The 24,550-nt window shown below is 39.2% G+C and overlaps 1 protein-coding gene and 1 pseudogene across 5 annotated transcripts in view; one reads left to right on the forward strand and one right to left on the reverse strand.

The window, feature by feature from the left end:
- The window catches only part of CDKAL1 (CDKAL1 threonylcarbamoyladenosine tRNA methylthiotransferase), a 551,454-nt gene that overhangs the window by 468,672 nt on the left and 58,232 nt on the right, over positions 1-24,550 (reverse strand). The gene's annotated exons all lie outside the window — the stretch shown is intronic.
- LOC107539631 (small ribosomal subunit protein eS6 pseudogene) lies at positions 13,285-14,021 on the forward strand (annotated as a pseudogene).

Below are 24,550 nucleotides of genomic sequence, written 5' to 3' on the forward strand. Positions count from 1 at the left end.
CTTTCACTATGGGAACCGATACCAAATGCCAGAGACAGCTACACACTCTTTTCCTTATGGTGCCATCAGAATCACTCCCCTATTTTCCTCTTACCTCCCTGGCCCCTCTACTTTATCCATCCCCTCTGCCCTCCAGGCACTAGAGTCCTTAGGACCTAGATTTTGGTTTCCTCCCCTTCTATTCACCGGATGATTACAACCATTCCTCTCATGGTCTGAATACTACCATTACTCTGAGAGATGACACCCAAATGTATACTTTCAGTTCGGATGTCCATCTGAGCTCACTATCCAACTCACCTAATAACATCTCCAATGAAATGCACCAAAGAAATATTAAAATTGACACAGACCATTTCCAAAACGGACCTCTCAAATTTTCACCCTTGTACTCACAAGGTTCTAATTAGGAATGCAAAAACCACTCTAGGTATTAAAATAAAGAAATATTAATACAAAAAGGTTGTTACACAGGTGATGAAAAAGCCAACACACCAAATGGGGAATGGGGAAGCAACCCTGAGGTGCTAACAGCAGGAAACCACCATCAGCCCAGGGCTAGAGAGACACACTGGGAGAGCCTAGAAGCTGTGATCATTTGGCAGGGACCAGAGCACCAACTGGTGCTGTACGTTGTCAGGAGCTGGGACTGCAAAGGAGCCGTCTGATAGGAACTGAAGCCAAGGAAATGAAACTGGCATTTCCTGAGACATAAACCAGAGTAAGAAGAGAGGGAAGAAAATACCCTACCCTCTCTCAACTCCTATCCTTCAGTTTTCCATCAGTGCCTCCTGTTAACCAGCTCTACCCACAAAAGCCAAAAGGTAAGTAAGACTGCAAAGTGTAGCTCCATACAATACACAGGACAGAGAAAGTCAGAAAACTGAATCATAGAGCCAATAGGCAAATAACTAAACCTTATTTCTTCCAGTCTTTCCCATTTTCATAAACGGCACATTTACCCAAACATTGAAACGAGAAACCTGGGGGTCATTTTTAATCATTTCTTTCAACTCACCACCCCCCACTGCAAATCCAACATCTCCCCAAAGATTTCACCTCCAAAACAATGTGAATATGTCTGCTCTTTATTTCCACTGTGCGACCCTCGTAGAAGTCATCATGTCTCACCTAGACCAGCAATTGTCTCCTGCGTCCTATGGTTGCCATTAAGGCAACTTAGAAAACTATCAAGGAACCAAAGGAAAGCAAGAGTTGTCTTGTTTTAATGGTCACAGATCTAAATATATGGATAACTGAAAACTGGGTAAATAAGATATATAGTATTGGCAGCTACTTAAAACTATATTTTGGTAAGATAAAAATAAGTCATTATTGCCCAGCTGGCGTGGCTCAGCGGTTGAGCGTCGACCTAGGATCCAGGAGATCACAGTTCAATTCCTGGTCAGGGCACATGTCTGGGTTGCGGCCTGATCCCCAGTAGGGGGCGTGCAGGAGGCAGCTCATCAATGACTCATCACTGATGTTTCCATCTCTATCTCCCTCCCTCCCTCTCCCTTCCTCTCTCTGAAATCAATGAAGACATATTTTTTAAATAAATAAGTCATTATTGAGAATTTACTACACACACAAAAATAGAGTTTAAGAAATACAATCGTAACCTTTTTTTTTTTTTTAGAACTCAGCAAAATAAAATTCCAGTTTATTGTTGGACAGCACTGTTTCACACATACATCAAACAGACCAAAAAATAAATAAATAGTAGCTTCAAAGGCAATTAAAAAAAATAAATGTTTCTTCTTTGGCTTTTTTAACCATATCATAAAACCAAATACTTATAATACAGCTAAGCACATACACAAAAAGTTACAGGCACGCTGAGAATAAGACTATTTTGTTGTTTTTCACCTTTTCTGCAAGGTGTTTTCCCCCCCTTTGAGATTATAATGAACATGATCACACCACAAGCAGAGTCAGGAATATGACAGAGAATGCCCCAAAGGCCGATCTGGTCATTAGAGATCATTAAAAATAGCTGCCCCTATGTAAAAAAAACAATAAAATAAAATAAAATGTATGTATAAAAATATAAAATGTAAATTAAAACTACAAACTTTCCTCTTTAAAATACTTTTAGGAAACAAGCAGAGCCTTGGAAGTTTTGGTTCTCTCTCCTCCCCTCTCACAAAGTCACCTCGAAGTTTGGCTGCGTGGGCAGCTGGGTGGGTCTCTACTTGATGTGACCATGTTTGGATTCTGAGATGGGAGGTGGGAGGGGAAATGGGTCATGGCAGCCTTTTTTTTTTAAAAAAAACACCTTTCCCCTTTTTGCTGTCTAGTCATCTCCTCTGTCTTCTGCACCTTGGTGTCAACACTGTCATCCATACCATCTTGGGCGGCCCGCCTGCCCACAGCAGCTGCCCCAGCCTCCTTTTCATCCCCATCTTCTTCCTCCCTCCTTCTTCCTCTTCTTCTTAAACCTCCCTGTCAGACATGCTCCCCGATTTCCTCATGGGTGTCCCCATTAGCAGGTGCCTCTCTTCTACTCCCCACCCCCCCCACAACTTCCTTCGTCTCCTTTTGCCCCTGGTGCGATCGCAGAGCTGAGGTCCACAGCTGCACCTGGCATGGTGGCGCACATCAGGGATCCAATTCAGCAGAATACGAAGAAGCCCAGAGTTGGGGGATTCTAGCAATAAAGCTGCCTGGGCCCAGGTCACAGAGGGGGCACACTGAGGAGGTGGCTGCAGAGAGTGAGGAGTCAGGCCCAGGACAATGCAAAGGTGGCATTGCAGAGCAGCCAGTCCAATTGTACCTTAAATTCATATATTTCATGGAAAATTTCCTTCATGATTCAAAATATTTTTAAAATGATATATGAAAGAGTTCTAATTAGCCAAGGAGAAAATCATAACCACCAAGAGAAGCCACTCCTAGCAAATTTGCTAAACATCTGGTATCTGTTCAGATTATATACAACCCTCAATTGTTTAGCACAGATCAATAATGCAAGTCATCTGCTAGGAATGGTACCTTTCCAGGACCAATTCCAGAGTACAGAAGTATCTCCTTGAAGGGAAGTTTAGAATATCTGCAGAATAGTATCTCTAATACAAAAGCTCTCTCTGGATTTGAACCAGCAAACTTACTGGGTCAAAATAATTACCAGTTTGGTTATCAAAAGAAAAAGGCCCACTGGACACTGCTAAGAGAGGAAGGATCCAAATCAAAAATAAAGCTACAGACTAGGCATTGGTTTGCTAGACTTCAAAGTACAAACAAAAATAACATCAAAGATCTATGAATGAAACAGTGAAACTGAACATGAGTGAAGTACTTTAAGGCCATGTCCACTCTGATTTGTCAGTGCTCATGCTACATCAATGTTAGATATTTTGACTATGACTCCCAGGAAGAAACAAAATGCACAGCTGTACACTCAGCAGGCATCCAATAACTGTTGTTCACTTGATTGACAGATATTCATAAAAAGACAGTACCACACTTCCTAAAATTACAAATATGTTTTACCAATTTGAGACCAAGAATAAGCAGCTATAAAGAAAAGGAAAGATACCGCCGTAAAGGACTATTTGGGAAAGAAGAGCCATTAGAAAATTTTACTCATTTGTCTCTGTGGCTGGGGACTTTCTATGGAGAGGAGTATTTAAGTACCTGACACCACTGAATACAGATAGAGAAAATCATCTTAATGAAATTACTAAGATCATTTAACTAGAATTTGACTTGTGGAATGTATTAATGTTTTACCATCATTTATTTATTTATTTGTTTGTTTGTTTATTTATTTATTTATAAGTTTATCTTTATTGTTGAGAATATTACAGGTGTCCCTTTTTATCCCCATTGATCCCTTCCACCCCGCATCCATCCCACCCCCAGGCTTTCCCCATACCAATGTCTGTGTCCATGGGCTATGCTTATAAGCATGTAAGTTCTTTGATCAATCTCTCCCCACCCACTCCCCTCTCCCCACCTTCCCTCTGAGATCCCTCAGTCTGTTCCATGCTTCTATGTCCACTTTGTTCATCAGTTTATTTTATTACATTCCACATATAAGTGAGATCATGTGGTACTTGTCTTTCTCTGACTGGCTTATTTCACTTAACATACTTTCTAGTTCCTTCCATGTTGTTCCAAAGGATAAAAGATCCTTCTTTTTTACAGCTGCATAAAATTCCATGGTATAAATGTGCCACAGCTTTTTTATCCACTCATCTACTGATGGGCACTTGGGCTGTTTCCAGATCTTAGCTATTTGTAAACTGCGCTGTTATGAACATAGGGGTGCATAAGTTCTTTGTAACTGGTGTTTCGGGTTCCTTATGATATATTCCTAGAAGTGGGATCACTGGGTAAAATGGCAGGTCAATTTTTAATCTTTTTATTTATTTTTTAATTCTCACTCAAGGATATTTTTTCCATTGCTTTTCAGAGAGAGGGAGAGGGAGAGGGGAGAAGAGGGGAGAGGGGAGGAGAGGGGAGAGGGGAGAAGAGGGGAGAGGGGAGAGGGAGAGAAACATCGATGTGAGGAAGACACATGGATTGGTGGCCTCCAGCATGTGCCCCAACTGAGACTGGGGATCAAGCCAGCAACCAAGGTATATGCCCTTGGTTGAAATTGAACTGGGGACTCTTCAGTCCATAGGTCAATGCTCTGACCACTGAGCCAAACCGGCTAAGGCAATGTTACCACCTTTTAAAATTAATATTAATATCCCCTAATTCCAAATCTACTTTTCAGATTTAAATTTTATTTCTTTTAGGTGATTTCAATTATATTTTGATTACCTAACTCATTTCTAGTTACAAAGTAAAAAATAATATATTGTAGTCTTAATTTTGATTAAAAAATAGACAATATAAAGAACTATTATAATTTAATGATAAAAAGACAAATAATCCAATTAAAAATGGGCAAAAAGAGATCTGAATAGACATTTCTCCAAAGATATACAAATAACACTTAACCACATGAAAAGATGCTCAACATCAATAGCCATCAGGAAATGCAAATCAAAACTTCCATGAGATACCACTTCACATCTACTAGGATGGCTATAATAAAAATAAAATGGAATAATAACAAGTGTTGGTGAGGATGTAGAGAAACTGGAACCATCAGATATTGCTGATGGGAATGTAAATTAGTACAGCTGATTTGGAAAATAGTCTGGTAGTTCCTCAAACTGGTAAGCAAAGAGTTAACATATGATTCAGGAATTTCTCTCCGGGGTATAAACTCTAAAAACATGAAAATGTATGTCCACACAAAAACGTGTACATCAATACTCATAGCAGCATTATCTTAATAGCCAAAAAGTAGGGGGGGGGGGCACACAAATGTCCATCAACTGATAACTGAATAAATAAAATGTGGTATATCCATACACAGAAATATTAGGCAATAAAAAGAAATTGATACATGTTTGAAGAATACTGATACATGTTTGAAGGGCCTTGAAAACAAGGTGAAAGGGGTCAGTCACAAGGTAACATGTGCTGCATGATTCCACTTAAATGAAAGGTCCAAAGAGACAGAAAGGAGGTTGGTGACTGCCTGGGGCTGGGAAGGCTAGAAGGCTAAGGGGTAACAGTTGAGGAGATTCTATTCATGGTAATGAAAATGTCCTACATTGACTGTAGTGATGGATGCACAATTCTGAATATACTAAAAGCTACTGAACTGTACACTTTAAATGGTGTATGCTATGAGAGTTACTTCAAAGAAGCTGTTTAAAAAAATAAAACAATGAGAAAATTAGAGACAAAAATGAGCTACATCACCACCACTGTTCTCATTTCTGCACCCTCTGCCTAAAAGTCTCTTCCACCCACCTGCCCTAGAAAACTCCTACTCTTCATTCTCAGCTAGGTTATAAGTCACCTCCCCTAGGAAGCCTTTTGTAATGTGGTTCTTCAAAAAGAGTAAGGCATTGCTTCCCCTGGGCTTACAGATGAGCTCATGGCACATCCTGGCAAAGATTCCTAAATATGTCCCACCCTCAATATGAGTCTCTCAATGGACTATCATCTTTAAATCCCCAGAGATGAGCTCAGGACTTGGAAAAGAATATACATTTATTGTGGATGGGTGGATGGGTGGGTAGGTGAGTGGATGGACAGATGGACAAACAGATGGACAGGCAGGCGGACGGATGGGTGGAGAGAAGAGAAGTAGAGGAGAGAAAGAAAGAAACCAAGCAAGCATGAACAAACAAAGCAGCAAAGATCAGGGTGGCAGAGTGGCATGTTAATAAGTAAGCATGGAGCCCAATGAGGAGACGAACAGATTGGTTCTTGTCAGCTAACACTGGAGAAATGCTTTCAGCAGAAGCTGGGGTCAAATTCTGATGGAGAATCTGGTATTTCTTCCAGGGGCTTTTCCTGTTCTAACAAGAACAAAGACAGCAGCAACCTTTCATTCTATGGAACACTGAGCACTGATAAAAAAAATGTACTTACAAACATATCATGGGAAAATGCCTTTTCCATCTAACAGAGATTATGCAATTTATACATATAACTATAATTACAGAAAAGAAAAAGAAAAAAACGAAGCCCTGTGCATTAAAAAGAGGTTAGAAGGCAATGTACCGAAATGTCAGCAGTAGCTATATTTAGGTGCTCATGTTCTAGACAGCAGGTCTTCCTAGATTCCAGAGGCTTCCCAACATGAGTCTGGGCCTGACAATGCATTTCTTCCCCAAGCTGATCCCTACCATCTGGAGGTCCTTACAGGCCTCTGGAGACATGTTCTGTCTCATCTGAGTGGCTCATTTGGATGGGCTGGCTCCTCGAAGCTGGCTTAGGCCCCAAGGGTCTTCATCCAATTACTCAGCAGAGGCCTGGGCATGGACCTGGCAGCCAAGGTTCTAACACTGGCCTTGAGGAAGGCTATTTCGATAGGTCAGAGATTAGGTAACAAGGGCCAGAGGTAGGCTGTTAATTATGGGGAAACAAAGGCTCAAGTGGAAAGGAGATTTTTGCAAAAATAAAAGAACTTAGTAACTACATATGGGAAATGACAGCAGGAAGAATTAAAGGTTTCTAACCTAGAAGCTAATTCAAAGAGTGATAGCAGTTACGTAAATGGAAGCACTAGGGAGGCGTGCAGGGAGAAGAAAAATGTAACTTCAGCATCAGACATATTCACTTTAAGTGACTTATCCAGTGAGTATGCAAGCACACTGTGCCACAAGCAACTGTAAGGACATCAAAGCGCTCACGGAAGGTCAATGGTGCCCATGTCACCAAAGACAACAGACAACAGGCACTGGGGTGAGGAGGACTACTGTGCACTGGGGTTAAAACTCATCAAGAGGATGGAAATATGTCACAGAGCTATAATGGGTGGGCAGGACTTCAAAAAGGAGTGTTTGCCTGACTGAGTAATGGTGACAGAACAATGGACTTAGAGTGGTAGTGACACACAGAAACTATGCTGACCTCTTCTCTGCCTTATGAATCAGAGGAAATTTGCCTAGAAATCACAAGCACAATTAAAATGCTTGACTTAATTTCCTATGGATTTCAATTTGGCTATGCAATAAATTAGAACTAAATGACATTTGCATAGCATTTTATACTTACAAAGCATTTTCAAATGCCTTATCTCATCTGAGCTCCCCAAGAGCCCCATGAGGTAGGTATTTACACTCCCTATCTCATGGATGAGGGAACAGGGAAAGGTGCTGTGACGTGCAAAGAGTCATCATACGCTGGAGACCAGGAGGCAGGGCCAGGGCTGGCTCGGTCTCTAAGCTGAGCTGCAGCACTCTGAAGCTGCACTACCAGTCTTCCCTTTGAGGTTAGGTGCTCTGGCATGGGCTGTCCTTACTAACGTGTACACAGACGATTTCTTTCATGATGCCCAAAACAACGAAGTTTGTACATTGATTCACAGATAGTAGTCATCTCTTTTTCTCTAAGGAAACTAAATTTTACAGTGAGAATGTTATAAATTATATCTAACTACTCCTCATGAAAAGAGCTATGAAGTAGAAAGAAGAGGTGAAATGGCAAAGAGAGGGACTGAACAAGAACAAACCAACTAAGAGGAGGCTGGATTACCCCCTACCACCCTTCTATACCATTTCAGTACAGAGCCATCAGTGGGGCAGCAGCTGGGCTATGGGATGGTGGGTGGCAGTCTGAGGAGAGCCCATCCAAACAGGAGAGGGTGTCCGAGCACAAGCAGTTTGAGGATGGCATCTGTACAGGAGGGTGACTAGGCATGGGGTATCAATGCTCAAGAAGTAAAGTAGGAGTGACCACAAGGAGAGCGTCCACCCAGGCAGGCAGCCCAGCTCAGGATCTCAGAGTTGGAGCAAAGCAAGGACATCCCTGCAGGGGCAGCTGAGCACGGGGTAGCAGAGCTGGAGCACAGGGAGATGGGCATGTACACCAAAGGGCAGCCTGGCCTGCAGGGTCCAAGCCCAAGGGAGGTGAAGAAGGCACCCACATGGGGCAGGTGGCGGCAGCCACCAGACATCTCTTGTCAGAGCATAAAAGGGGTGATGAGAGTGTACACACAGGAAGATGGCCCTGTGCAGTTTCAGGAGAGTGGGCCCGTAGGTGCTGGGGTCCAGGAGGGGTGAGGAGGGCATCTTTGCAGAGAGGCAGAAGGTGTCAAGTACAGGGGTTTAAGAGATGTGACAGTCTGATGAGGAACAGGAAATTTACATAGCCGCAAAGAACTTTCTCACAAAATACATATTAACTACACTGGGGGGGAAAATAACTTTACAGTGGAGAAACTCAGCAGACATCACCTTAATCAACTGATCAGAGTTAACATCACCAATAATGGGGCATATCAAAGTCAGGGGCTACTGAGAGGATGCACTGAGAGGAAAACAGCATCACTACTGAAGATAAGATATTCCTGCCAAAGACGCATTAACTTGAACCTACTCTAAAGAAACATCAGACAAACACAAATAGTGGGACAATCATTCAAATAACTAGCCTGCCCTCCTCTAAAATGTCAAAGATAACAGGGCAAAGAAGGAGAGAAAAAAACAGTCCAGAATAGAAGTCCTAAAGAGACACGACAATTCAACGCAAAATGTGATCCCAAAAGGGACCCTCCTGCTGCAAAGGACACTGTGGAAATAACATGCTCGGGGTCTGAGGGTTAGCTGGGAGTGGCACCCGTGTCGGCTCCCTGGGTCTGAAGGCTGTGCTGTGGCTCGGTGGGAAAATAACTGCACAGGAAGCAGGCACTCAGTCTGTGGGTGATGAGGCAGCGAGTGAGCAGCTCATTACCAAACGGCTTCAAAAGAGAAAAAGACATTGTCTACACTGCTCTTGCAACTTCTCTGTAAACACCATTTTTATCTTCTAAGTTTTGAGGAGATGGAAGAGGCAGGCTGATGGCAATATAAGAATATATAGCTGCCACAAAAACCAACAAAAAAATTAAAAGCACTATGAAAAGCAGAACATGCCTCTATCCACATGGAGGTATTTTTTCCCCTAATAGGAAATTAAAGGTCAGTTTTATGGGAACAATGCCAGTGGCAGGACCAATATAGATACTGACAATGTGAGGTTTTTATATATCAGAGGAACATTTACTTTAAAAGCCAAAGAAAAAAAAAGAATATTCACATGTAATTATATTCATAAATCTTTCCCTAATGTGGAGAAATAAGTGACGTTGATTAAGAGTCAGGTAATGTGCTTGGTGCTTACATACTGTATGTTAGATAACATTCAGACTTTAGCATCCTATTGTTCACACACTACCCTATTTCCAACTAAAAAGAATGGTCCAGTTTCCCTCGAAGTATTTTTAAACATCTATAATGCATCCAACACCCATTCATGATAAAAATAAAAAACTCAGAAAATTAGGACTAGATGGTATTTTCCTCAGACACATAAAGAGCATGTGCCAAAAATCCTACAGTTAACATCATACTTAACAGTGAAACCCTGAATGAATTCTTTCCCCCTTAAGATCAGGAACCAGGTAAAGATGTCCAATCTCATCTGTCATATTCAACATAGTACAGGGAGGTCGAGAAAGCATAATGAAAGAGAAAAAGGAAATAAAATGTACACAAAGTATAAAGAAAGAAAGAAGACTGTCCTTTTTCGCAGATAACATGATTATATATATAGAAAATCCCGAGGAATTTACAAAAAAAAAAATCCTACAACTAATAAGTTCTACAAGGTGACAGAATATAAGATCAACAAATAAAAATCAATGACATTTATGCATACTAACAATAAAAAACATGAAATAAAAAAAATCAATACCACTCCCCTGGCCTGGTGGCTCAGTTGGTTGGAGCATGGTCCCATACACCAAAAGGTGGCAGGTTCGATTCCCACTCAGGGCACATACCCAGGTTTCGGGTTCAATCCCTGGTCGGGACGTGAGTGGCAGCTAACAGATAGATGTTTCTCACTCTCTCTCCCCCTCTCTAAAATCAATAAAAACATATCCTCAGGTGAGGATTAAAAAACCAAACAAACAAACAAAATTGTGGGGGTGTGGCTGAGTGAGATGGAGGGCTTCTGGAGTCTCAGGACTTCCTCTTAAAGGGCCCCCCAAAAAAGAAGAAAAAAAAGCAGGGGCTGGGGGGAGTCTGTTGTGCTACAAGGCTTCCAGGAAGGCTTTCAGTTTCTAGTAAAAAGAAGAGAGATGTTCCAGTAAGGCTTCTGGTTTCCTGGTAAAATGAAAAGAGATGCTGCTGTCAATCCAAGCCCCTTTGTGAAGCCTCAAACAGAAAAGTGAGGTGACACCTCAGAACAGGAGCAGCCCTCTTGCAGCCATGAAGGACAGGCCAAGAAAATACAGAACAAGAATCCTGACACTGCTGAGCTGCTAAGCCAGTCAGCAGATACCTACCTTCAAATTTCTTATGTAAGAAAAGTAAATCCTCATTAGTTTAAGCCACTGCTAATCAGGTGTCCTGTTACACATAATGAAAAACATCCCTAATAAATACAGGGTATGTTATCTAATGGTAATTTATTTTTAAATAAGAATAATGATTTTCTATTGTATTAATACTACTAACAAATAACTAATCTTTCTAAAGCCTTCTAGAGTACGTTCATAACCAATATTAATTTAACATAGCCTATGTTATAATGTAGATTCCAATGTACTATTTCACTTAGCCTCTCTGGACCTCATTTCCTTTCATTCAACAAGTAGTTTTAAGTGCCTACTGTGTGTTAGGCATTCTTCTAGGTGCTGGGAAAACAAAAACTGATCAAGATTTAGTGAAGGCCTCTAGTTCCACCCATCTTTACTTTCTAGCGGAAAACTTATTTGCAAAATGAGGCAGACAGGAAATAATCTCTCCCAACACCAACATTTATGAGGCAATGAACTTAGGTCCAGCGTATAACACAGCCATCAGGAAAAGAAACAATAAAGGAAGCAGCCTTCTGAATGACACTACTCTACATAAGTGAGTCTAGGAGGGGAAAAAAGTATTAACAGTGAAACTAGAAGTTAAATAATTACATGCCCTGGCAGGATAGCTCAGTTGGTTAGAGTGTCATCCTGATACACCAAGATTGAGGGTTCGATCTCTGGAAGGAAGGAACAAATGAATGCATAAATAAGTGGAACGACAAATCTCTCTCTCTCTCTTTCTCTCTCTCTCTCTCTCTCTCCCTCTCTCTCTTCCCCCTTTCCTTCTCTCTCTAAAATCAATAAATTAAAGAAAGTTAAATAATTACAAACTAAAAGCAGTAGGAAGAGACGTATACTCAATCCACATCCTCAAGCCCCCGTTGACCCAAAGAAGTTGCAACAAAGAAAACACAGGTCCTAAATCAGACTTTTATAGGCTGGGGACAGGGGGAAACAGTTAAGGCAGGTCTTGGAGACAGTGCTATTGTTTGAAGCCTAAGCCAGGAAGAAAGGCTAATAAGCTAAAGTTGGTCAAAGGGGTATAGAGTTCCTCAATTACAATGTTATAAAATCTGCCTTAATTTTTTAACATAACAGTCTACATTTTCTTCTGTGATGATATTTTATAATCTTCACTACAGAAAAATCTCTTTATGTTACACTCTACCCAGAAGCAATTCACTGATTGTAAACACCTTACTTCTATCTAACCCCACAGGGAAAATAGATCTAAATATTACAAATCACTTAAGAGGATTAAAATACACAGAACACATTTGAGCCAAATATGTCTAAATGCTTATTAAATGGCATCTTATAGCAATATATCGACTTTTTACACACTACCTATATAGCTTGACTCATTAGAAAGCTCTAATTTTCAGGAATTTGTCATGTCACAAAGACAGTAAAAACTTTTCAATTAGTTTAGTGAATTTCACATATTTCCCTGGTGAGAACTGTGGGAAACATTACAGACTAATGTACACACCACTGGAACCGTTGTTCAACTAGCCAATGCAGAAAAGGTAAAATGGATGCATAATGACTGAACACTTTAGCTTAATTCACCTATAAAATTTTCTCTAATAGTTTTTTTTTTAACATATTTGATAGATAAGAGAACTCAGGTAAATAATTTAAGAGTTTTACAGTACAGTCAAAAGAATTTTGCTGAAGTGGAATAGAAATTATGTAACTATTTCTATATTACAGTTACAGATACCAGTCTCATCTAAAGCTCCAATAGAAATAAAATAATTTTTCCTAGGAATTAACTTTCTGTAATATATCTAGAATGCTTCAGAGTTTTATCTTATGGCAACCAGAGCAAAGACAAATATTGCCTTTTTGAATTAAATGTGTTAAGTATTCTGGGAAATAGTGTTACTGCGACTCAGAAAACAGATGAGCAAAGGATGTGAGAATAATTTATAAACCATAATCACAGGATCTATGACAAAAAGCATAGAAGCATTAGAGACAGAATTTTGTTTCAACAAAATCATTACTACAAAGAAATTATTTCTATTCTATAGCCTATTCTAATACCAGTTGCTGATGTAAGTATAATTAGCTCAATTATGCAAACAAAATTGGCTTCCAAACACTATATAGAAATATAGCACTATACAGAAGTATAGGTAAAAGATTTTAGAGCTAAGTAATCCCAGAATTTGAAATACTTCTCAAATTTTCATGTCTCATTTTCCCCACTATTCTATTTGTGGAAATGTTTTAAAATTAATTCTAGCACTCAGATCTAATCTGTGAGATCAAAGCCCAGTTTCATATGCATCTGTGGGGCTCGGGGTGATGGAGAGTTGTTAAGAAAGCATTTAAGATAAAGAGAAGCAGGGCTCTTTTTAGTGGTGCCTCCAAGGCAGTGGGCTGCTTGAGGGTGAAGCTGAATATCCCTCCCAGCCTCTGGCTGCCGGAAACTCACTGATGTGGACCATGAACACTAACTCTGCAGCTTTGACGAGAAGCGCACTGCCACAGAAGTTGCTGCTGATGCTCTGGGTGAAGAATGGGAGAGGTGTGTGGTTCATATCTGTGGTGGGAACTACAAGCAAGGTTTCCCATGAAGCAGGGTGTCTGATCCATGGCCAAGTCCACCTGCTGCTGAATAAAGGGCATTCCTATTATAGGCCGAGGGGGACTGGAGAGGGAAAGAGAAACTGTGTTCAGGGTTGCATCGTGGATACCAACCTGTTTTCAACTTAGTCATTGTAAAAAAAAATAAAAGGGGGGGGAGGGTTGGGGGAGATTCCTGGTCTCCCTGATACTACTGTGCCTTGTCACCTGGGACCCAAAAGAGCTAGCAGAATCCGCAAACATTTCAGTTTCTCTGGAGAGGATGATGTCCGCCAATATGTTCTGAGAATACCCCTAACAAAGAAGGTAAGAAACCTAGGAACAAAACACCCGAGATTCAGCATCCTGTTACTCCATGTGTCCTGCAACACAAACATGTGTACTGCTCTGAAGAAACAATATGATAAGAAAAAAAGGAAGAGGGCGCAGAATATGCTAAACTTTTGGCAAAGAGAGTGAAGGAGGCAAAGAAAAACGCCAGGAACAGACTGCCAAGAGACGTAGGCTGTCCTCTCTGAGAGCTTCTGCCTCTAAGTTTGAGTCCAGTCAACAATGAGATACTCTAAGTATAACAAATAAACAAGAGCAGATATCAAATATCAAAAAGAGAAGAGAGAGATGTAGGGATTTGTGACATCAAAGGCACATACTGCATACACTGCATGAAGCAGCCCCTGCGCACCCTATAATCTGCCTAGCCTGTTCCTGAGTTAGAAGATAACAGGAAGCCTCTTCAGGAGGGACAAAAGGTCTTAGGAAAAACAGACCAGCAAAAAACTATGAGTTTTTTTAGTGAGTTCTCTTAACTGACTAATGATGGGAAAGAAATGCTTGGTGGTAAGGTAAAGGCTGTCTCCATGGGTCTCAGCTCAAAACACTACTGCTCCACTCCTGAAAAAGGGCCTCTACCAAAAGTTGACCAACCATTCCTTTCTCATCCTAGCAGTCACTACAAGCTACCAAATGCCTACTCATAACTTTGAAAACAAACTGCATAGGATCTAATCACCAGTAAAGAATTACAGAACGAACTGCATGCAAAAGATTCTGCAGTCTCCCAAAGAAAGCACGTTAAGAAACCAGTATTTCTTAAAAGGGGGTGGGGGGGGTGGGGGGGGTGGGGTGTGTGTGTGTGTGTGTGTGTGTGTGTGTGTGTGTATATATATATATATAAAAAATCATAACTGTTATTTATTGAGCATTTTTTTGTGCCAGGCCCTAAGAGCTTTACATGCATAAATTCAATCAATTCTTATAACAGGTAAGGCAGATGAGAAACCTGGTCTTAAATAACTTGGCAAAGGTCACATAAGGATTTGAATTTAGCAATCTGGCTCCAGATTCTGAAAACTGAATCACCACTGCTTGTCAAATGTATTTAAAAGTAAATCAAAATATATCAGTAATAAAATAAAGGTTTATTACATAGCGCTATTGTTCTTTATATCAGGTACCATGACTTAGAAACCAATAAAACCTCCCCCATTAAATAACTAACCTCCATCCTGATTTACTTTATAAAACATATACAGCAAGCATCTTGCATGGCATAAAACATTTTTGAATCAGTATACTTACTTCTTCAGTCAACTATAGCAGTAAGATTTTATTGTAACAAGATTTGAACACAACATAGCAATTTCCTTTTCCCATTGAGTTTGGGTAAGTATATTGTAAAGGATCCCATTTTAAAGCCTTTAATACACTGAATAACTGAAGTGCTATAAAATAAGCCTAAAATGGCAGGCAATGTTATATTATATCATATCTCATTCCCCTCCTCCCAACTGGATCACTACATAAACTTACTAGTTTGCTTTCTTTGTTTACAAACTGATTACCCTAAGATTTTTCAAAAATTATCATTCTTCTCAAATAAGGTTACATATTTCACTATAACTTTCAACCCTTTCCTGCTTGTTATTAAAAAAACGAATGGGCTCTCTGCAACAACAAAACATGACTACAACAATTTATTTGAAGGAGAGTTATGCTTGCTTTGCCTTGGAAATACACACTTATATGTCATTGCCTCACTATCCAATAAAACACCTTTAATATACATTTTCTTCCTCCAAAAATCCATACAAAAACAATATAATTAGTCCCACAAACATGCTTAGTCACAAAAATATTTTATTTTTAAAAGCCTGGCAAATACAGTGGTCTCCTTACTGTTTCAGCTTAGTTAAAAAAATAAACCAGTGTGTCAGTTTCTAACACAAATGATAGTTAATTCTAATTAAGTTTCTTTAGCTATAAAATGGGAGTTGTACTAGAAAACAGCTAAGATAACCATCAGATATTACAATTGTACTTAAATGTAAATAGTAAATTTGAGGAAGGTATAAGGTAGAGTGAAAAAAAGCTTTGGGAAAAAATTTATTGGTTAAGTTTAAGGTAAAGGATGACAGAATAATACAGAATCACTGAACCTATCTTTTTCAAATCCCAATGAACTAAACAAATGAAATAAAATTAGCAAAGAAAAGAACCACAAGGCTCTGGGGAAGCTAGCAAGCTTATACATTGCTGCTGGGAGTATAAAACAGTACAATCTTTATGGAAAGAAATTTGGCAATATCTATCAAAATTATAAATTTATACACCTTTAGGCCAGTAATTACACTGTCAGGGCTTTACTCTACAAATATATGGATTTACACATGTGCAAAATGAAACACACAAACACGGATGTGGGCATCCCAGTAGCATTGTTAGTAATAACAAAAGACAAGAATAGAAACATCAGGAATGTCTAGAATAAAGGGTCTGGTTAAATAAATTATCCTACATCCATACACTAGAACACAATACTATTTCAAAATACAGAATAAGGAAATCTGTAATGAGCTGGTAGAAATTGATCACCAAATCATATTGCTGTTGTTGTTTTAACACTGTTTACTGGATGATTCTTTTAATTTTCTGTATGCTTGAAAATTTTCATAATAAAATGTTGGGAGAGAAAGGTCCTGAATGATCATGATGATTAGGTAGGTCTGGGACCACTGCTATAGGGGGAAAGCTCCTTTAGAGGACTTTTGAAGGAGCAGTTGCCCTGAAAGCCACCCCTGCATCCCCAAATCATATTATTAAACCAAAAGGGTATAAAACCATGTGTATGTATGCTAGCTTTAATGTATTAGGGGGAAGCAAAAAAAGCCATGTGTGTGTATAATTGTGTATGTACATTTATTCTTATAAGTCCATATCCTTCTTTATAGAGAGAAAAAGAAATTGTAAAACTAGGTTTCTTCAGAAAGACTTAGTGGCTGAGGCCGATGGATAGAGTTTCACTACAGTATGCCCTTTTTTTCTTTTGAACTTTGTGCTATGTGAATAAATTATCCATTCAAAGAAATGTTTTTAATATTCTTAGTTTGGTGCAAAAGCATGACACTCACAGTAAACACCAGAGTCTTGGTTAAACACACTATTCATTTTAAACTGAAATACGTAACAAATGTGTTATACTGGGTCATAGAAAAGCCTTCCCTATCCAAAATATATTAATTAAAGAATTAGCCTCCTGAAACTGATCGTACGACTTTAAAATAATCTTTAATCTCTAACTTGCTCTCATTGAGACTATTAGAGTATCTCCTACATCTAGAGAGATAGCAGGCACAATGAACTGTCCATTATATTTACTAGTCTAGATTATTAAGAAGCAATGCAAAGTTTGCCTGCAATTTTTCTCTGCACTAAAGTAAAATGATGAAATATTCACAACTAGATGAAATTATTTTGGGGTCAGTAGATGTGAACTGACTTACTTTATCTGGCCAAAAAAAGTCAACAAAAGCCAAAGACAATCAAGTGGCTAAAAGAAAGTAATTTACAGCAGAGAATTCTGGGAACATTCCAGAGAAGCAAGAAAGATGAGCCCATAAGTTACTGATGACAAAATAAAGGTGTATAAAATTAATATTACATACATATACATTCCAGAATATATCAATAATATTAAAATAGACTGCTGAATACAGACTTCTGTAGGTATAGTTAATGCATATATGGATTTTTAAATAGGCACTAAAATTAACTGCTACCGTGTATGTTTTAGTATACCACTGTCAAGGGAATTCAAGAAAGTAAAGCAAAAAAGTAAACAGAAAAAATGAGAGAAAAGTTAAAAGGCACAGAGTCAACAAAACTACCACATAAAATGGGATTACCAGAAATAAAGGTATGGAAATAAAGAGAAAAAACTTCCTAGAGCTAAGGCATGGGCCTCTGACTGATAATCCATAGAGCGCTAAGCATAACAACTGAAAACTCATGCACACGTGGAAATAATTATTTTCTGATATTTCAAACTGAGGCTAAAGATAAGATTTTCTAAAAAGGAAAAGAAGAAAAGATACCTACAGAGAGAGAAAAAACAACATATGACATCAGGCCTCTTATCTGTTAGAATGAATTCTGAAAAGAAAGATGCCTCAAAGCTCTGGGAACATTATTTTTAATCTAAAAGGCATACCCATTCAACAAGTCTGAAACATTTCAGTTGTGCACGAGCAGAGATACTACTATCACACTTTTCCTGACAAAATTATTCAAGACAGATTCTAAGCCAACGTTGAATTCTGTTGCCATAGTTCCCTACCTTTTATATTGTGTTAATTTCTGTTTTCATCATTTGGATAAGATTTACTCACAGAATGGAGAAATTTTAAAAAGAAGGGAAAGAGAGAGGGAAGGAGAAGCCTGACCTGAATATCAGTTATTGGTCCTGAGTTTGGGCAAGAAGGGTGTGTGAAGGGGAAGCTAGACCAAACACAACCATATGTAATTTCAAACTCAAAACTATTTTTTTTAAAAATAAAGATGCCCGGCCGGGCATAGCTCAGTGGTTGAGTGTCGACCTAGGATCCAGGCGATCGGGGTTCGATTCCCGGTCAGGGCACATGCCCTGGTTGTGGGCTTGATCAATGACTCTCTCATCATTGATGTTTCTATCTCTCTCTCCCTCTCCTTTCCTCTCTCTGAAATCAATAAAGATATATATTTTTTTAAACTAATAAATAAATAAATAAATAAATAAAGGTGTTCCAAGAGCCCAGGTGGAGACAGGAAAAAAGTGACAGCACACACACTGCCACACACACACTGCCACACACACACACAGGGGGCTGTGCTGCACAAATAAGTGTCCCCCCACACCACCAGCAATTCTGCTATAATCCCATACATGCAATGCAAAACTGTATTTCACAACACAGATAAAGTCATAGATATGAAAAAGAATCATTTATTAATGTCTAATAATCTGAAGATTTATTTTATGAGTACAAAATTGTCCCAAATTCAAGCCTGTAATAAATCATTCTTGTAAAGGTTTCTGCCTCACTTTGAAACACCTTTTCCAACTCTCATGCTAGATGCAATCACAAACCACACATACCAGCAGTTTGATAGCATTAAACAGAGGACATACATGCAAATGTTTTTAAATAACTTAATTATGTGTTACTTATTTTTCATAACACATTACCCTTGCTAAGAGTAGATAAACACGCTAAACAAGCATTATCATGTTCTTTCCTGATCTGGTTTTCCCAGGTGGCACTAGCTCCAATTGTTTGACTAGACCAGTTGTAAAGTACTTGACTGCAGGCAACTTCAGACACATTCTCATTTACTCCACGCTCACAAACTAAAAAATAACTGGCTTCCTCTCTACTGGTTTCAATCATAGTTTTAACAGATGGTGCCATTAAATGAGGAAGGTTATGTTACTGAATATAACTAATGACTACCCATATGCCAGCAACAAAATAGTGTTCATGTCAAGGATACAACACACTGGATTTTATTTACTTGTTTGTTTTTGGATAGAGAGCATAATACAATACAGTTATATAAACTGATACTAACTTGTATAGCAAACAAAACAAAAGTACACAAAGTGCCAACTTCACTCTCACAATCAAGCAATGAGAATTACTTTTATTATATTAGTTCAAGAACTTTCTCAATGTTGGCCACAGGCTTTAGACATTTATGAATAATATTGTTTATATGATGGACACTAAACTTCTTTCCTCAATAAACTTCTGTGTCCAAACGATGATACTCTAGAATCTACTATACATATGTTAATTTACTTCAGGAACAACAGAACATATTCAGCTTTAAAGTACTATGAGCTATCTCAATATACCATTACTTAACTTTTTTTTTTTAATTTTGAGAGAGAGAAACACCAAAGTGAGAGCAAAACATCGACTGGCTGCTTCTGGCACACCCCCTACCAGGGATCTAGCCCAAAACCCAGGCATGTGTCCTGACCAGGAATGAAACTCTGCAACCTTTTGGTGCAGAGGATGACATCCAACCAACTGAGCCATACCAGCCGGGGCTTAACATTCTTAATAATGCAACAGGCTTAAACAAAAAAATACATATAGGCATTGACTGTGTTGAACTCCACCCTAGTCTTACAACCACCTCCCCCCAAGAAAGGAGAACAAAATATCTATTAGCCACTGTCCCCTTTACTAATAACTCTGCTTTTCTAGTGTTATTTAAATAGTGCTTAAGAATCAGATGATTTTATTTGCGAAAGGGGTTCTCTGACTTTTTCTTCTATAACACTAACATTATGACCCCAAGTGCCATCTAATAGAAAAATCTATGATAGTCTATGCCTCATTTAATAAGAATGTATAATTAACTGGTTAAATATACATTTAAAAATATGTAACAAGTGTATTAAAAAACATGTATGGCCATTTCAACAAATGTGGGTATTTCAACAAAAATCGTTAGAGTAAAAGGGAAAACACAAAACCTAGGTTGGACAGGCTATTCAGTCTATACTTCCCTTTTTCTATTAATTTGGTGCCCAGAAGAAACTGATAACTTAAGAACTGCTTTCAGTTCTTCAGTTTTTGCTCTTTACCCAAGAAAAGAAATCTTTGTCTATTACTTTTAGAAAAAGCAACTGACATTAATCAAAGAACTTATATGCATAAATGCATAACCCATGGACACAGACAACAGTGTGAAGAAGGCCTCAGAGGCAGGCAGATGTGGAGGGGATCAATGGGGGAAAGAAAGGGGGACATCTGTAATACCTTCAACAATAAAGATAAATTTTAAAAAAAACCAACATAACCAATGTGTGTGATGAGATATAAAGAATACTTGCCTATGAGTCAAAGTCCCAGGTACAATCCCTGCTTACTTGCTAGCCGTGACCTTAAGTAAACTTACCTAAACCCTGTAAGCCTCAAAATCTTCCTCTTTATTTTTATTTTAAATTTTTACTTACTGACATGAGAGAGCAAGGGAGGGAAGGAGGGAGGGAGGGAGAGAAACATTGTTTTGATGTTCCACCTACCCATGCATTCACTGGTTGCTTCCTGTATGTGCCCTGACTGGGGATTAACCTGCAACTTTGGTTCACTGAAACGACACTCCAACCAAATGAGCTTTCTGACCAAAGCCTCAAAATCTTCATCTTTAAAATGAGATGGGCACCAAATACCTCAAAGGATTTGTTAAAAGGGCAAGATGAGATAGCATATGTAAAGCACCTGGCACAGAATGGGGGGGGGGGAGCCAAATAAATAAAACCTCGCTTCATCAGGCACACACAGCCAGAACACCCTTTAAATAGTGGGAGACACAGAGTTTTGCAATTTTCACCCCAAACTGAAATAGATTCTATGGAAAGTATCATGAAAGTTAGCTTTCTTTCCCATTTCATGTTCAACTTTTCTGCAGCATTTTAGGTGCAGCCTGATAAATTTTCTAACACAGATGAAGCAGATCTCAAGTCCATAAATAACAAACACAGAAATGCATCCATAAGGCAAGACCTTAGAATATTGTACTTCAAGAGCTCCTCTTTCCAATCTTCCCTCTTCAAATCCTGCATTTATTTACAAACGATTCTCTGGTGCTCAGATAAACTCTACTCCCAGACTTCTCTATTACCTTCTTGAGATTCTACACATTCAACTTCTCTGCACACAAACCTGCAAAGGCAATCGGGTCAATCTTATCTGCTTTCTCTCTATGTCCTACAATTTATAAAGAAAAAATGTGGAGGGACACAAATCTTAAAAACGAAATATCTTCCCATGATTAAGAAGTAGTTATAAATGATTAAAAACAGGCTCCCGTTACACAGAAAGTTTTTCTTTTAACTTTCTAAATAATCAGTATGTTTTTTTCTGTTTAATCTTAGCCTATTAAATGTTACATGAATATGTGGTCTCAAACAGTATACTAAAAGCTCCCATCTGACACAACCAAAAAATTGCAAAATACATAAAACAACCTTTTCAAGACACTGAACATCACACACTGAAGGACACCACCACCTGAGAGGGGATACAAATGAGGTGCCCCAGTTTACTGCTTCGACAGAGTTTCCAGTCTGTATTGTATTACTAGCCAAGACAGTAAGAGGAATCAGTACTGAGAAGACAAGCATTAACAGTTGGGGGAAACCAAAGTTTACTAGTTTGCAGGACAGAGCACCAGAGAGAAGAGAGCTACAGAGCAAGAGAACGCCAGACATCTGCAGAGGCTCTTTTTAAATCTCCGGCTGAGCATTGATCAGTGCATACATGTGAGGAGACTACCAAAAGTAGTCTTTCAGGAAAGAATGATCTCAAAGAATGGAGGTAAAGCGCCCAGAGATACTCAGGAATGGGAATGTCTGCTCTCTCCAGCCAGATGGGGAAACTTCATGATTCATGGAACACAGGGTAGAGTCCATGGAAGGGTCTTGCCTCAGTAGCCACCCTTGATTAAGCATGGCTCTGTCATGCTCAAAAGGATCAAACTGCTTCCAAGTAATGTAACCACATCCCAGAACAAAGCTCAGGAATATTTATAGCAATACAAAAATATCCAGCATCTGACAAGGTAAAATTCATGTCTAGCATCCAATCAAAAATTACCAGGCATGCAAAAACTAAGAGAAATAAAATCCCTAATGAGGACAAAAATCAGTAAATCAAAACTGATGAGGATATTAGAATTAGCAGGCAAAAACATTAAAAAGTTGTTGTTATTATAATTATAAAAAATTAAGCACAGACTTAATTTTTTAAGACTCAAATTGAAGGTCTAAAAATTAAACTTCCTCAGCTGCTCCGGGTTCTTTGCCTGGCAGAGTTACCCAAACTTTTATTCTTAAAAGATCTGAGTCTAATCATTCTGCCCTTTTGGGGCTGATGTAGCTTTCCATTAACCCTTAGTACTGGGAATGGAAGTTCTAAGAAGCACCCCAGAAAATCCCCTGGTTCCAATTTTGTCTCTGTGACTACACTACATAACAGTAACGCTATTCCCCCTTGATAATCAGGATCAATCACTCCAGCAAGTAAATTGGCCTCTTTTTTTGGCCTGTTGGTTCAGTGGTCTAAGGACCCCAGAATAGCAGCCTCATCTTCCAATTCAATGGAGCCATTGTTCTGATGATCCCTAGTGAAAATATTCTTCCATTAGAGACTAACATCATCAAACCAGCAGAGCTCATTATTCCCAGGGCAGGCAGCAAAAGTTCTGCAAGGGGGTTATTAGGTATAATAGTAAGAAAAGCCACTTTTACTTCCAAGTGAATTATCAAATATAACAGTGAGAAAAGCCACTTCCAATGCCTGACTCCCAGAGCCATGAATTCCTGACTATGGGAAAGACAGCACAATCTAATACAAAGTATATGCTGCAACCTGTAAAACAAGACTCCACCCTTTCATGGTATTATTTCTCAACTGGTGCTGCAACAGAGTATCCAGTAGCCATTCCACCTTTCAGTTAGACCAGAACACTTTCAGGTAATGGGGTATGTGGCAAGACCAGTTAAGCCAAGGAGCCAATTCTACACCTTGTTTGTTGTAGAATGAATTCCCTGATTAAAAGCAATATAATACAGAATGCCATGACAGTGGATCAAGTATTCTGTGAATCCACAAATGGTGGTGCTGACAGAGGCATTATAGGTAGAGAAAGCAAATTCACATGCAGACTATTTGGCTATTGCACTGGGGATAGATCTTTGCCCTCTCCATGACGGAAGAGGCCCAATGTAATCAACCACTAACAGAAGGCTGGCTGGCTCCCTTGGAGAATAGTGCTATGTCAGGGACTCAGTGTTGGGCTGTGCTATTGGCAGATTGGGCACTCAGTAACTAGCGAGGTCCAGCTCGTTAGAAGAAAGTCCATACTGTTGAACCATGAATGCTCCAGCCTTGCCAACATGGCCCTTTTTCATGGGCCCATTGAGCAAGCTCCAGGGTAGCTGAAGAAAAGGCCAACTGACATCCACAGAGCACACTGTTTTGTCCACCTCATTAGTAAGAGTTTCCTTTGCAATAGGTGCCTTGGTGGAACACAAGGGACACAATCTTTTCCAATTTGTGGATATTCAGTTGGTCCATCACACGCCTCTTTTCTAGACTTCTTTGTCTTCATATTCTGTTTCTTCCAACCCTGATCACCCAGACAAAACATTAGCAACTACCCATTAATCAATGTAGATCTTTGTCTCTGGTCATATCCCACTCCAAATATAATAGGCCACAAAATATACTGCTCTAAGTTCTGCCCACAGGTAGGATCTCCTTCACCATTGTCATCATGGTCAGTCTTGAGTGGAGCTTTAGTGCTGTAGTGTTTGTTTTTGAGTGGAACCAGGATATCATGCAGACTCATTTGTAAACTAGGCTCAAGTATTTTTCTTCTTTGCTCAACTGGTCATAAGGAATTGCCAGAAAGCCATAAGCATGGATTAAAGGAAAGGAAGCAATGAAACAGAAGCTGGGATCAAAGGCATATGAGTCACCTACTCATATAACCTACTTACACATTCCAGACCTGCCCAAGCTTGGTCTCTCATACTACACCATTTCCCACTCGACAACAAAATGTGGCTGTTGATTCCCAATCTGTAGCTACATGGGTCAGACAACACCCAATTCATGACTGGAAGCTCAGGCCATGTGGCTACCTGGTATCTCATGATTAGGTATTTAGTCTTTAGCAAGGCCCAATACAAGCCCGGGGCTGTTTCTCAAAAGACTCATTATCTGCAAAGAGGGCACAGGTTTGCCCCCCAAA

This window comes from Miniopterus natalensis, chromosome 9 (genome assembly GCF_054644295.1).
Source record: "Miniopterus natalensis isolate mMinNat1 chromosome 9, mMinNat1.hap1, whole genome shotgun sequence".
NCBI classification, from domain to species: domain Eukaryota; kingdom Metazoa; phylum Chordata; class Mammalia; order Chiroptera; family Miniopteridae; genus Miniopterus; species Miniopterus natalensis.